Source organism: Triturus cristatus, chromosome 5_1, assembly GCF_964204655.1.
Source record: "Triturus cristatus chromosome 5_1, aTriCri1.1, whole genome shotgun sequence".
NCBI lineage: Eukaryota > Metazoa > Chordata > Amphibia > Caudata > Salamandridae > Triturus > Triturus cristatus.
Genome location: NC_140587.1, coordinates 342,154,944 through 342,171,335, shown reverse-complemented (window position 1 = coordinate 342,171,335; position 16,392 = coordinate 342,154,944).

The following is a 16,392-nucleotide window of genomic DNA, read 5'->3' as shown; positions in this document are numbered from 1 at the left end:
TAATTGAGTTTAGACATAACAAGAGAGATAGTAGCCTAGACCTTGTGTGGAAATCCCAGTTTGGGGAAGGTGCGTCGCAAAGTTTTTATAGTAATGGAGCTTGATCTTGCTAGTTTGTCCACTTAGGCGTTCATTGATAGCTTGGAGTTCATGGTAATTCCGAGGTTTCTTAACTTCTTTCATACTTTAGGCCGTGTTCCCAGGTCATCAGGCCAAACGGCAAGTGGGTCCTAATTTTTCTAATCGCCACATGTGAGTATTTCTGTTTTGGAAGCATTCAATTTGAAATGGCTCCATGTTATCCATTGATCCAGGGCTCTGAGACTACTGAAAATTGGTGAGTTTCCAATGTACTTGGGGCTTTCCAAGTTAAGGAGTATTTGTGTGACATCTGCATACTGATAGCATGTGAGGTGAAACTGATTGATCAGTGCCAATAATGACTTCATGTAAATGTGGAAAAGCATGGGTGAGATGATAGAGCCTTGTGGGGCTTTTGAGAAGTATGATTTAGAAGAGAAAAGGGGGTATGAATGTCATTAGTTCTGTTGTGACAGTAGGATGTGATCCAGTCTAGAGCAGTCCCCTCTATGCCATCTTCGTAGAGTCTTTGTATTAGAGTGTCATGCTCCACCTTATAAAAAGGCAGCTGAGAGGTCCAGGAGAAGTCGAGCAGTAACCCTGTTGCAGTCAACTGTGTACTTAAGGTCATCCCAGATGGCAATGAGGGCTGTTTTTGTGCATTTTCATGGAAGGAATCCTGTTTGGAAGACTGACAGTCGGAAAGTATCTTAAAAAAGTATGACATCTGGGCAAATGCTGCTCTTTCTATCAGTTTGCCCAGGAAAGGTCAATATGTAATCGGTCTGTAGTTGTCGGGGTTAAGCGTGACCCCCACAAGATAACACCCCTTCTCCTCAGTTGTCAGCTGATAGACTGGCCTGATCTTCAGGAGGGTGGTTGTGTGCTCAGTAGACCACAGGCAGGGGAAGCCCCCACGCCCCAGACACAATTTGGCACGTAATCTCTTTGGAGGGCAGAAAGATACTGTGAGACCAGAGACAGTGGAAGCCCCCCTATAGATCTATATAGATCTCTTGTTATAATCCAGGACACACTCTAGCATGTTATCTCTTTGGAGAGTCCTGCACAGAAGGGGAGGGGCGAGTCGAGTATTACTGTGAGACCAGAGGCAGAGAAAGCCCCCATAGATCCATATAGATCTCTTGTGATAACCCCAGACACACTCTGGCCTGTTATCTCTTTGTAAGGCTCTGCACAGAAGGGGGGGAAGACAGTTACTGTGAGACCAGAGGCAGGTGACGCTCTCCAGAGAGTTCCTGAGAAACCACAGGCAGGCTAAAGCACCCCTACAGAACTGTATTGATCTTTCAAAATAATAATCACTGATTCAGACAGCTATACCAGGGAAGACTACCTCGATTTAAGCAGAGACATGTCGGAAGTTACATTTAAGGTAAATTGTTCAACTGTGGTGTTGTAATTCTGTAGAATGCCTTGCTTGGGTGTATTTTAATTATGGGCTTTTTATTAGGGCAAAAACTAGACATCTTGTGATACGCGCAAAATCATGGTAATGTCAGAGCATTTAGGTCATCGAGTGTTGGCTTACTCAAGTAAGTAAAGGCACTGAGCTGGCTAAGGGGTGTGTTTCAAGTCAGACATGCGGTCATTTGCATTGTGATGTATTTAGTCTACAATTCACACTGACACCATTCTGTGTTTTGAGTTATGGTTGATGATAACGGATGAAGGAAGTTTGGCATACCCTCATAGTAAGAGCACAGGTTTAGTGAATACTGAAATAATGAGTGCCATTGACACTGGGTAGTTTTCACACTGGTAGCATTCACAAGCACATTTTTTCGAACAGTAGTATGTTGGTCAGCCTATTTCTTTAGTTTGGAACATGAATAGATGTACAGGGTATATTTAAGCTGGCAGTCTGCTTATAAACTTTGCACATAAATCTTTTCTAATGATTAACTCAACATAGAGTTCCTCCAACTCTTTCTTTTTTCCAGTAGTGTCTGATTTCTCAGCTAATGATCAATGTTTCCTACATGTTAATGATAAAGAACTGTTGTATCAGTAGCCCCTGAGGAAGGGTGGGATCACCCAAAATGCATTGGGGTCATTCAGCAAGCCCCGATTTAAAACGTTGTTGAGTAGTCAAGAATTCATTGTTGTTCTAATTAATGTGATGTAACATTGCTTTAAAGACAATGCAGTGCATTGTGTATAACCTTTTGTTTATGTGATTTAAAAAAACTTGAACATTCGTGTGTAATATTTGATTGTAATTTCAACAGTTTGGACAAAGATTTAAACTACGTGCCCCCGAGTATTGCAATTGAATTCTAGGAAACCTTCAGATTAACAATGTTTGTACGAAAATAAACCATTTACCAGGCTCAAACTTGCCTATTCAATACATGTTATTTATTTCATTTATAAAGCCCCTGAATCACCCCCAAAGGGGTATCTGTATGCTGTGGGGAACATAGCAGATGGTATAGACCAGAATATCAGCAATCAGAAGAGCTCTGTTTTATAAAGAAGATATTATGAAGATTTTCGAAGATGAATTGGGAGTTGATTCCAGTAATGGGGGGCTGTACGGACTTTCCTAAAATGGGGAGTCGCAAGCAGGGATTTTTCTCCTGATCGAAGGGATCTATTTGGCTGATATGGAATACGTTTTTCAGTTAAATAACCAGGTCCTCTACCATTCAAAACTTTTTGTACAATGCAACATATCTTAAATTTTATCTCTTGCATATCGGTAACCAATGGAGTTGTCGCAAGAGGGGGAGGAAGATTGTTCTAGCTGGTAGGTACGACGGGCAGCTGTATTTCGCACCACCTTGAGTCTATTTAGTGAAGAGTTGCTATCCGCAAACAGGGGCACATTACAATAGTCCAGACAGCTCATCACTAGTGCCTGAATGAGCGTTTTTCACATGGAGAGAGGAAGTAGAGGAAAAACTCTGAGCAAAATGCTCAAAATATGGAAAAAGGAACCAGTAGTGACCACCACCTGATATTTCATGGTACGTTTCTGGTCTATACCGACGCCCAAGCTCTTAACTACTGTCTTAGGGGTGGGGGAAATGGCCAACTCAAGGGGCCACTATTCTGGAGACCAGAGCGACAGGACATCCCTGAAGAGCATAATCTCTGTTTTCCCAGCTTTCAGCTGGAGAAAGTTCTCTGTCATTCAAGACGTGATTGCTGTCATACCTTCTGAGAAACCAGACTGGGTGTTCAGGGTGTTTCTGTCAAATGAAAGTGCACATGCACATTACTCCTAAGGTGGGCCCTAAAAAGCCCACATGGTAAGGTGGAATTTAATTAAAAAGCTCGACATGAAATTTTAGGTTTTACATGTCCTGGTTGTGAAAAATTCTTACATTTGTTTTTCACTATTGCAATGTCTACTTCTCTCACAGGATAACAATGTAGTAACCTTATCACATTTAATAATCAGTAACTCCCAAATGGGAACAGGTAAACAGTTCATGTTTGATGTCTTTGGAATTGTAATGAAAAATCAGATTTTTTGCTACAATTTTGAAAGTGTAAATTTTAGAAAGTTGGCATTTTCCTGCCTCGTATTGTATTTCATATTTAAATTTCATGTGCATTTGATTAGGTAGCATAAGATGTATGGGAACTGTGTGGGTGGTTTGTCTATGCATGTTGGGAAATGTAGTGTGCATGGGGAGGCATTCATTGTTCACAGCATGCCATTCACAGCATTTTCAGAGTCTGTTGATTTTTTTGGTTATGAGAAAGAGTTTGTTGGTGCACCTGAAGGCACTTAAGAAAATGGGAGATTACAATAGGCTGGGATTCACCAGAGTTCATCTGAACACCACTGCTAACAGGGCTGCCTCAAGCAGTTGATTGAAGAATGATGATTTAAACATTTAGCCCCGTCCATAAAAAACAGGATACTGTTGCACTGATGCTATTTTGAATGACACATTAATTACAGCTGAAGATCTAGTAAACACATTAGTTGATATTGTCACAATGGTTTGGTTTTTTGGGTAAAGGGGTTGTATTTGTAAAGATTCAGTCCGAGTTTATTTTTTGGGAGATTCACACACTGGACATATCTCTTTATGAGGATGAGATTGATTTTATTTTGGTGGTTGGCTTTAATGAGCACTTTTGGGCTGTCTTTAATGAGGTTTATTTTCTGAACTGAGTTCACCATGGGTCACAAATTCTTGGTTGGGGGCAGAACGGTATTGTAAGCACATAACAATCACATTGTATTAGGCGTAATGTTAATACAGTTTGTAGCTTCATTAGTTTCTGCAGTAAAGCTTATGTTCCATTGATTGTGCTGATGGCTTCTTTTATAATATCTTGTATTTTAGTTACCCTTGAGGAAGGGAACTATCTCAAAATGATTGGGTACATTTTAATGACACCTTGACATAAGGAGATTTGAACCCTCATGTGTTTCTGTGAAAAGCCTGTAAAGGCATTTTTGAAATCCATGTGCATATTGAATTGGATACCAAGAAAACATTAAGATTAAACGAATGCAGAAAGTTTTGATAAAAAGAAGATTAAAAAATGATAAACTGGTTGAAGACAATGGATTCATTTATTTATTTGGCTGTGCATTATTTTGGGGAACCTGAAGAGGTTCCATTTCTTCAAAATTGTCCTGCCTTAGCCATTTAGTGTTCTCAGCCTGTCTCTGGGTTACATGACTGTGTGTAGTTGGCAGTTGGTCTTTGTATATTTCTCCTAGAAAGCCACACACAATAGTGAGCTTAGGTGTGACTGGATGGGCATCACTGGCAGGATGGGAGGGTAGAGTTAGGCATAGCCCCACTTAAACCTGAATAGGCTGTTTGCTCTCTTCATATTAAGGACTGCATACCCCCTGTAGTTAGTCCAGAACCAGGGCAGGAGATTTAAGAAACCTGTACACTTCAAAGAGAAACCGCAAGAAGCTTCTCCTACTTCAAAGAAGGCACCAAGTATGAATATCGGACCTCAGACACCAACTTTTCAGTACACTCCTAGACCTGTGGATACTACAGAAGAAGGACTGCTGTGCTGCTTTACTGCCAGAAAGACTGCCACTCTGCTGCCCCTGCTACTCTGATGCTCTGCTGCCTGCTGACATGTTTGTTGTTAGGAAGATTGGAACTGCACCATTCACTGTAGTGACTCCAAGGGTCAGTCTCCTGACATTGTGTTCTAAGCTACTTGGACATAACAAGCTTCAGAGGCTACCTGCAACTGCCTAGCTGACCTGTTGCCTGGACCTGTTGCCTGGACCTGTTGCCTGGACTTGCAAATGGACCTACCTGAGTCCTGCTGGCCTATGTTGGTGTGCGTTCCTGAGCCAGAATCAGTGACCCTCAGGTCCTGGACCCTTGGTGTTGCTCAGTTGAGCTCCATTGTAGATGAGGGCTCTTCGCGACCATAAATTGGCCTGTTGGTGCCAAACGCTTGCTGCCCATGCCCATTCCCAACGTAAAGTTTCAGCAAACCAACTCTTCACACTACAGCATTGACTGCTGCACTGACCATCAATACGAAGCACCAGCCTTGACCATCCATGAGGCTGACAGGATCTTCGCACCACAGCAACGATCATCTGGTTTGCCCCGGCCAGCTCATTGCGCTACTTCAACAGACACCTGCAATGCTCACCATGCTCCGTATGGCCCCTTCCACTGTGAACTGAACTCTTGGTGTTGGATTGAGAAGGTAACTCATTCAGCAGAACTAACGTGCTCCCTGTAGTTGACCCACGGGCCATCGTGTATGGCCTGAACTTGTGACTTTCTTACAGCCTCGCGCAATCAGATAGCCGTGAGTGGCCCTTTGTACTTTTAGGTGCTATTTTCACTTACATCTTTAAAATTGCATATCTCTGGTTCTACTGATTTGAATCATGTTGTTTTGGTCTTGTTTTATTTATTAAATTTTACTCTATGTTTCTAACTTTGCGTGGGATTTTTTTGTTATCTTATTGCACTTGATTACTGTTTGAAGTCTGGCATAAATACTTTATACATTGCCTTTAAATTAATCCTGACCGCTGTTGTACCAAGCTATCAGAGGGTTGAGCACAGGTGAATTTGGGGTCTGCTTGTGTCTTCACCCTGAGAAGGACTGTGGTTGCTGCTTGAGTAGGGTCCCTACCTCAACCAGTAACCCAATTTCTTACAGAGATCTAGACTGTCTGTTCTATAGCTCCACTCCATGCAGATAGCATCCACCAGGCAAAGAAAGTGAATTATGGTGTCTCATTTGAGAAAACATCCCCATGGTGAAACACACAAAGCAGAAACACAAGAAACTAGCACAGCTCCCTTATATATGTTGGGTGACCAAGAGTATTCCAGAATAAACTATTATTATTTTTCCTTCTAATCCTTCCTTCTCTCTAAAGAAATATTCAGATTTTATTAATCTGACCATCTAAAATCTGGCAGTAAGAATAGACTTAAATACTGCCAGTAGGCCGACATACCTACACGCTTTTATAGTTTTAATTATAAACCCTGCTCAACCTATGTATCTGTGTATCATTAGCTTATTTACTTGCACAATATAGACCGCTATGATGCGAGCTCTTACCTGCGGAATTTAAAGACGAGAAGTGGCCTGAAATACTGATCCAGTCTTGAAAATGTAAATAGGCCAGTGCTCCACTTGATAGCTCAGTAAAAGCGGGCAGTCTCACCGCTGAAAACTGAAACTGTAAGAGAGTCAGTGCTTCACCGGATAGCCACAAAAGTAAAAGCGGGACAGCAGACCGCTCAGGTCTGAGTTTGGAAGTGGGGCAGTGCTCCGACCGATAGTTTCTCAAAATAAAAGTGGGACAGAGCACCGCCCCAGGACATAAAAGCAAGGAGCGGCCCGGCGTACCCTTAGCAAACTGGAGCGCTCCTATCCTGATTAAAAATTGGGCCAGTGCACCGCCTACGAGCACAAAAACTGTCCCATACAGTCAAGTACTGTCTCAAACAGCACACAACATAATTTTAAAAAAATCCTGTGTTTCAAACAGTGGTGTAATAAAACTTGAGTGGGCCCCCCTGCAAAATACAATGACCTCCCCCCCCATGCTCCAGACCCAGTCAGGATTTCTCAGGCCCACCTGTGCCCAGTGCCGGAGGGGCCCCCTTGAGCGTGGGAATCTCCACACACTACGAGGGCAGCGGGGCTATTGTTACACCACTGGTCTCAAAACAAGGGAGATGTCCCAGCTCAATAAAAACTGCTCGTGCCTTAAACCTAATAAAAGTTTTTACCTTTAAGGAGCGCACTCCTCTGTCCTACCCGGCAGGAAAAAGTTGCAAATCTAGAGGAAATCACTAATGTAGCCTTCCAGGAAAGCCTTAAAATGGACAGACATAAAAAAGAAACAGGAAATGAGGAGAAGTTAATGGGCAATATCGCTGTTAGCATTACAGAAAGTGAAAAATGCTTTGGAATGGATCAACACGTGGCAGTAATGCTGGAACAATACTCATATATGTAAGGAATGGGACGAGTAATAAGGTGAAGCGGAGGTGATGCCCTTCTTTTTATTGTTATGATTACCGTGTGAAAATGTGAAATGAAACAGTGACTCTAGATTCTCTTCAACTGGGGATGGTCACACCTGATTGAAAACATACTTATTCGCTGCTTAGTGAGGAGAGGCAATCTTAGTGTCATGTTATGAGCACAATAATCCTGGGTATGCAGAATAGTTTTGTCCTGTAACTTCGCTAGGAGAATGATTGAGGGGCTGGAGGTATGAGTGGCTGAGGTGCACAGGAGTGCAAATGATTGAGGGTTAGAAGGTGAGTATAACTGAAGGGCTGGGGAATGTGAGTGAGGGGCAGGAGGTGAGTGTGACCTAGGGAAAAAGGGTGCAAGTGATTGAGAGACAGGATAGGAGAGTAATGGGGATGTACATGACTGAGGGTCCGGACATGCGAGAGACCAAATGGCAGGAGGTACGATTGACTGATAAGCAGGAGGTAAGAGTGGCAGAGGAGCTGCAGGTGTGATTTTTTGAGGAGATGTCACTGTGGTAAAAGTGCCCAAGGGGTAGGAGGTGAGTGAGCATGAGGGGGAAGGTTTGAATGAACCCAGGTAGGTGGAACTGAAGCCTGTCAGCTCACCTTTGTCACACGTGTTAGAGAGCAAGTGGAAGAGAGAAGCACTAAAGAGATCTTTGGGAAAGGTATCCAAATAACCTCAACTCTGGCTCACTGTGTGAGTACTGTCCAACTTGGCCCCATAAGTGGCAAGTTTCTTTAAAGGCTGCTCTGCAGATTCTCACAAACCCATTGCTTAATTTGAGCCTGTGGTTTCCGGTGCTCAGCACCGGCATGTATTTCTCAACAGCAGCGTTTGTGACAGTCCACCACAAGATGGCCCTGTCTGGTGACTTTAGACATGACCACAACATCAGTTAATTATTAATTCAATATGCATTAAAAACAAAAAATCACTATTACCTGTCAAGTACCTTAGCTGAACGTGCCTTTTCCACAGGAGCCGATGCTTGATCTCCACTCCCTCACCCCGCTACTGCGAACTAAGCTCACGAGCAGCTGAGAGGGGGAAAGGGGAATTGGACAGACAAGAGAGACTGCACTGCATCTTCTTCCTGGACTGGACTCAGAGCTCTTCCTCTCGATTCCTGCAATGAGAGTAACTCAGTAACAATTCTACAATTGTCTACACTCAATGGGTAATTTAGTTATTCACACATTATACCTGTCCTGACACAGTGGCTAGCTGCTCTCGCTACTCGTTCAGTTGGATACCTTCTAAATGGTTGAGGCGTAGGCTGTAAGCTGGTTCGACTCCTGCAAAGGAATTCAAATGTAAAACCAGTTTGGCAGATTACCACTCCCCACCCACGCTAAATGTCCACCATTACCTGTCTACCTCATAGAAGGTTAATTATCTTTTCATTTACAGTTACTCGTTCTATAGCAGAAAATTTCTTCTTACAGGTTCCAGAGAGTTGCAGGTGAATGTTAGGAGGTATGTACCAAAAATAGTTTTATATATATATATATATATATATATATATATATATATATATATATATATATATATATATATATATATATATATATATATATATATATATATATATATATACACTACTGCTTCCAAATAGATCTCAATTAAAGTCTTTCTCAAACTTATTTTCTTCCTGGCTCTTCTTTCATTTCTTTTCCTGCAGAATTCTATACTCGCTGCTTGAATTACTCCTGCTACAAAACTGTGCTTGGATTGTTGACTAGCTTTGACGACATTCTCTCTCTCTCTCTACTTCTCTGGACGAGGGTTCAACTAGTCACTTCCAATTAAATTGAGTCATTAAATGTCTTTTATCGGAAAACAGTCTCCTCAAGTATTTAGCAAACAGCACTTACTTGTTGAGTTGAGTATTATTTAAGACTTGCCTCTACCACATGTAGACTGCAGTTGCTCTGCGAGAATGCGTCGAGTTCACCAGACTGGTCACTCTCTCGAAGCCTCAGAAAGCGAACCTCCACCACAAGCGGCGAGAAAAATGCAAGGTTCCCTGAACTAGGGACTGCAGATTGACTTCACTGGAAACGAGACCTTCCCCCCACTAGACATTAAGGGGAAACTCTGACTGGAAAAACTTCAATAGCTACGGAGCTCACTAGAACTCCGTCTTGTCTCAGAAAATTTGACGGTTGAAGTGCGCCGCGCTCAGGACGCGCGCGCGCACATCAAACCGGGAAAACTGCACCGCTGCCCGCGCGAGCACCCAAGGGAAAGTAGATGCCTAGCCAGCAGCCATCTTGGGAGAGGGGACAACGGACCTAAACTCTTAAGGAACGGAGGAAGACGGAGAGCGATATCACAGACACTCTTCTTCGCCTTCCCACAAAACGCCAAGCCTGACTCCTGGGTTGAATGTTTAACCTAGGGAATCTAACCCTATCTGCCTCAGTCCTGACAGTACCTCCCACCAAACCCCCCCCCTCTCCTCCATGGGCTTAGTGGGGTGAGTGCGGTGAAACTCTCGAAGCAAACGTGGGGCATGGATATTGGATTGTGGCTCCCAAGATCTCTCTTCCGGCCCAAAACCCTTCCAATCTACCAGATAGAATATTTTCCCTTCTTGAAATCTAGAATCGAGTATTCTCTTTACCTCAAATTCCTTCCTACCTTGCACCAAAACTGAGGAGGGTGAATTACTGGATCTGAACCCCTTTGGATTACGCTGGAGCAGGGAAACATGAAAAACTGGATGTATCTTCAACCTGGGAGGAAGACAGACCTTTACACTAACTGGATTTACCATGCGGTCTACCCTGAAAGGGCCCACAAACCTAGGCTGAAACTTCCGATTCCCCTTCAAGCGTAAATTTTTAGTAGAAACCCAGACCTGATCTCCCCTTTCATAGACAGGATTTGGACGTCTCTTTTTGTCTGCCTTAGCCTTAGACAGATTTCTGGTAGCTAATTGAAAAGCCTCATGTAACTTCTGTACTACCGTCTCCACTGCAGGAACTTCACTAGTTTCTTTATCTACCAGAGTGTTTGGATGTTGACCTGAATTCGAATAGAATGGAGAATAACCTGTGGAAGCATGCTCGGCATTATTATAAGCGAACTCTGCTGCCCAAATCAGATCTGGCCACTCTCCCTCCTGGTCCATCAGGAACAGGCGCAAATATTGCTCCAATTCCTGATTTACTCTTTCCGTCTGTCCCTCCGTCTCAGGATGGAAGCTGGAAGACAAGCGGGAGTCCACACCCAAACTTTTCAAAAAGGATCTCCAAAAACGAGAGACAAACTGAGGGCCTCTGTCAGAGATCACAATCTTTGGGATACCATGGGCCCTTACAATGTGCTGTGTGAACAGTTTGGACAGCTGTGTGGCATTTGGGAGGGCCTTTAAAGGGACAAAATGGCTCATTTTGGAGAAATGGTCCACCACCACCCAAATGACTGAAAGACCCCCACTGGACGGAAGATCCACAATGAAATCCATGGAAATGGTATGCCATGGGTACGGGGCAAGGGGCATTGGCTGTAAAAACCCTTGAGGAGCCCTTCTAGGAGTCTTTCCCTTGATACACAACTCACAAGTGGCAACATACTGCCGCACCTGAGCTTCCATTGCAGACCACCAAAACTCTCTTCGGATCTGCTCCATAGTTTTCTTCACCCCTTTGTATCCAGCCAGAGGCTCGTCATGGAAGTGTTCAATGATTTGTTTTCGCAGATCCAGATTTGGCACGAACAACTTGTCTTGGTAGAAAGGCCTACCATTCTTGACTTGGAATTCTTTTCCCTTAGCCGTCCAATCCCCCACTTCTCCTGGAGACAACAAATTTGGTAGCTTCTGTTCAATGTCTGAGTAGGTAAGAGTTCCGATTATTCGATCTACTGGAATAATTACTCCTTTTTCAGTAGTCTTGACATCGGCGCCCACATTCAGACGAGATAAGGCATCCGCCTTTCCATTAACCGCTCCAGGTTTGTAAGTTAAGACGAAATCATAATCTGCAAAAAATAGGGACCATCTCAATTGGTGTGGGGTAAGTGTACAGGCGGATTTCAAAAACTGGAGATTCCGATGGTCCGTGAAAACAGTCACCACATGCTTGGCCCCCAGCAAATAATGTCTCCATTCTGAGAAAGCATCTTTGACAGCCAATAGTTCCTTATCCGCGATGGGATAATTTATTTCAGCCACAGATAATTTCCTCGAACGAAAAGCTACTGGATGTAACTGGCCCGTCTGCTTATGGCGCTGAGATAAAATCCCTCCAATGGCCAAGTTGGAGGCGTCAGCTTCCACAAAAAATGGTTCTTCCGGATCCGGATGGAGCAGGACTGGGGATGATACAAAAAATGTCTTGAGTTCATTAAAAGCCAATTCAGTTTCCGCATTCCATTCAAATTTAGTCTTCTTCCTCAATAATCGAGTGAGCGGACAAACACGCTCAGAAAAGTTGATTATGAATCGCCTATAAAAATTGGCGAAGCCAAGGAAACTCTGTACTTCCTTTACTGAACTCGGAGAGGGCCACTCCTTGATTGCTCGCACCTTAGATTCATCCAGAGATACCCCATTTGGGGACAAAACAAACCCCAAAAACTCAACTTGTGTGGAATGAAACACACACTTCTCCAATTTGACAAAAAGTTGGTTCTCAAGCAATTTCTTCAAGATGGATCTAACGTGCTGGATATGTTCCTCTAAGCTGGCTGAGAAAATGAGGATGTCGTCAATGTAAACCACTGCGAAACGATCCAAACATTCCCGCAATACGTCATTTACAAAGTGCTGGAAGGCTGCCGGAGCATTGCATAAGCCAAAAGGCATGACTTGATATTCGAACAACCCAAAACGAGTTCGGAAAGCAGTCTTCCACTCTTCTTCTTCAGCCATGCGTACCAAGTGATAAGCGCCCCTCAAATCCAGTTTGGTATACACCTTCGCTCCCTTAACCTGGTCCAAGAGCTCAGAAATCAAAGGTAGCGGATATCGATTCTTCTTTGTCACCAAATTGAGAGCGCGGTAGTCTATGCAAGTTCTCAATTGGCCATCTTTCCTTGGAATGAAGAAGAGCGGGGAAGAAACTGGTGACTGAGAAGGGCGTATGAAGCCATTAGCCAAATATCTGCTCAGATATTCTTTGAGATGGACATTTTCTGTTTCCGACAGCGCGTAAATTCAGCTACAGGGGAGGGAGGCTCCAGCTCAATCCGACAGTCATACTCTCGATGGGGAGGTAAGCGTTCAGCTTCTCTTTCATCAAACACCGTGGCGAGATCTTCATATTCTTGTGGAATTTCTTGAGTGTCAAGCGCACAAATGGATTTAGGAAAGCTTGCTAAAAAATGGGATTGCGAAGCTTCTGGTGGTTCAGGAACCGAGTGAAAACAATGATGTAGACAATAATCAGAGTTCATGCGGATTGACCGCCTGGCCCAATCAATTTGAGGATTATGCTCGGTGGGCCAAGGCAGACCCAGGATTAATTGAAATTGCGGAGCATCGATCAAACTGAATTGCAAGGAACTAAGATGTTGACCGGGTCCATACAACAAGATTTCCTCGGAATCAAATACAATCGGTCCAGAGGACAAACTCGTTCCGTCCACTGCGCGTACCGGTTCCGGCCGTTCCTTCCTCAAAAAGGAAATTCCGAGAGCCTTGGCAAAACCAATGTCACAAAAATTGCCCGTGGCCCCAGAATCGATCATGACGGAAATCCCTTCCTTGATCCGACCTCCAAATCTTATTTGAACGGATAAAATTAAATGTGGGGCCGATGATTGCAAAGTATTAGCCACTAATTTTGGATCTGGAGTGGACTGTTCCTTCGCTTCCACCAGGGCAACCCCTTCTACTGGTGGAGCCGATCTTTTAACCCGAAGTTGCTCTTGGGCTTCTTTGGACATTCCTTCACAAAATGACCTGGGTTCCCACAGTACATGCACAACTTGCCCAAACGCCTCTTCTCCCTTTCATCCTTCGACAAAGGTCCTCTTACAGAACCAATTTGCATAGGCTCGTCTTCAGACGCAGATTCCTTGGGCTTGGATCCCTCTGATTTCATTCTGTCAAACCGAGGCGGAATATACCTAGTTTCTTTTCGCCTCTCGTTCTTCCTTTCACTTTGTCTCTGGTCAATCTGAAGAACTAGGTCAATTAATTCAGAAACCTCTGTGGGACGTTTTGGAATCTGTGATAGACCATCCTTAAGCTCATCCTTAAGACCGCGATAGAAAATTGCAGCTCGTTTTGCCTCTGGCCAACTTGTTTCCACTATTAGTTTATTAAATTGAGCCAAGTATGCCACCAATTCACGGTTTCCCTGCTTTAGATCTAATAACTCATTATCCGTGGATTGAGAGATGGATCTTCTATCAAAAATCCGTAGAAATTCTCTTTTGAATCCTTCAAATTCATACAAAATGGGATCATTGTTGTTCACCAATGGCATGGACCAAGCGGCAGCATCTCCACTCAGGTACGACAGCATGAACGCCACTTTAGACTGGTCTTCCTTAAAAATGATAGGCCGACAGAGATAGTGTAAAGAACATTGTGTGAGGAAAATTTGGGCCTTGTTTGGGTCCCCACTATATCTTTCTGGAGCTGCCAACGGAATTGTAGGGGAGATTGCATGAATTACCTGTGTGGTGAGTTCTGCAGCGGATGGGGCAGGAGCAAAAGAGGGAGGCTTATCTTCTTTAACTGTTGAACGAGGACCCCCAGAAAACTCTTCAAATTGCTGACGCAAATAACGAGCATCTTGAGCTTACTTCCTAACCTCCTCTCTAAGGGACTTGTTATCTTCCAAGGTATCACTTAACTGCTTTTGTATACTATCTAACACTGTAGCAAGAGCCTTAACATCAATTCCCTCAGCCATCGTGCTCGGGTGGAAATTTATTGCGGGCACTTCAATCTGTCAAGTACCTTAGCTGAACGTGCCTTTTCCACAGGAGCCGATGCTTGATCTCCACTCCCTCACACCGCTACTGCGAACTAAGCTCACGAGCAGCGGAGAGGGGGAAAGGGGAATTGGACAGACAAGAGAGACTGCACTGCGTCTTCTTCCTGGACTGGACTCAATGGGTAATTTAGTTATTCACACATTATACCTGTCCTGACACAGTGGCTAGCTGCTCTCGCTACTCGTTCAGTTGGATACCTTCTAAATGGTTGAGGCGTAGGCTGTAAGCTGGCTACGACTCCTGCAAAGGAATTCAAATGTAAAACCAGTTTGGCAGATTACCACTCCCCACCCACGCTAAATGTCCACCATTACCTGTCTACCTCATAGAAGGTTAATTATCTTTTCATTTACAGTTACTCGTTCGCTAGCAGAAAACTTCTTCTTACAGGTTCCAGAGAGTTGCAGGTGAATGTTAGGAGGTATGTACCAAAAATAGTTATATATATATATATATATATATATACACTACTGCTTCCAAATAGATCTCAATTAAAGTCTTTCTCAAACTTATTTTCTTCCTGGCTCTTCTTTCATTTCTTTTCCTGCAGAATTCTGTACTCACTGCTTGAATTACTCCTGCTACAAAACTGTGCTTGGATTGTTGACTAGCTTTGACGACATTCTCTCTCTCTCTCTCTACTTCTCTGGACGAGGGTTCAACTAGTCACTTCCAATTAAATTGAGTCATTAAATGTCTTTTATCGGAAAACAGTCTCCTCAAGTATTTAGCAAACAGCACTTACTTGTTGAGTTGAGTATTATTCAAGACTTGCCTCTACCACATGTAGACTGCAGTTGCTCTGCGAGAATGCGTCGAGTTCACCAGACTTGTCACTCTCTCGAAGCCTCAGAAAGCGAACCTCCACCACAAGCGGCGAGAAAAATGCAAGGTTCCCTGAACTAGGGACTGCAGACTGACTTCACTGGAAACAAGACCTTCCCCCCACTAGACATTAGGGGGAAACTCTGACTGGAAAAACTTCAATAGCTACGGAGCTCACTAGAACTCCGTCTTGTCTCAGAAAATTTGACGGTTGAAGTGCGCCGCGCTCAGGACGCGCGCGCGCACATCAAACCGGGAAAACTGCACCGCTGCCCGCGCGAGCACCCAAGGGAAAGTAGATGCCTAGCCAGCAGCCATCTAGGGAGAGGGGACAATGGACCTAAACTCTTAAGGAACGGAGGAAGACGGAGAGCGATCTCACAGACACTCTTCTTCGCCTTCCCACAAAACGCCAAGCCTGACTCCTAGGTTGAATGTTTAACCTAGGGAATCTAACCCTATCTGCCTCAGTCCTGACATTACCTGCTGCCCAAACCATTCTTTTAACTTTGAGGAGCTTTTAGGAGTGTGATGGTTGGTAGTTGTGTAGGTACTGTCATTGGTAGCATAGCAGGGGCCATGTGTTGGGCAAATTGCAGAGGCCTCCTGACGAGAGCCCTGGCACTATTTTGTTTTGTTTTTTAATTAAGCACTGCATAAACCTTTCCATCCACCCGGACAAGGAAAACAGCCAGCAAACCCTTAATATACAGTGAAGGAGCAGCAAATTGTTTTCTTTGCTGATACATTGAAAACTCAAATTTTCCGGTGTTTCCCCAGTCAATTTTGTGCTACTGTAAAAAAAGAAAACTGCATTATGCGGTCACTGGACATGGGCATGCGGTGCATTGCTGGATGGATGACCAGGGCTTTAAGTGGGCCGGGTCTCATCGGTGCTGAGCACCAGCAGTTTTTTAAAGGGGGCCTCAACACGGGTCTCTATCAGGCTTTGTTCTGTGCCCTGGCACAGTCGGTACATTTTTTTTCTGGACTGTAATGACAGCAGGCACATCGATGTGCGCGTGCTCACTT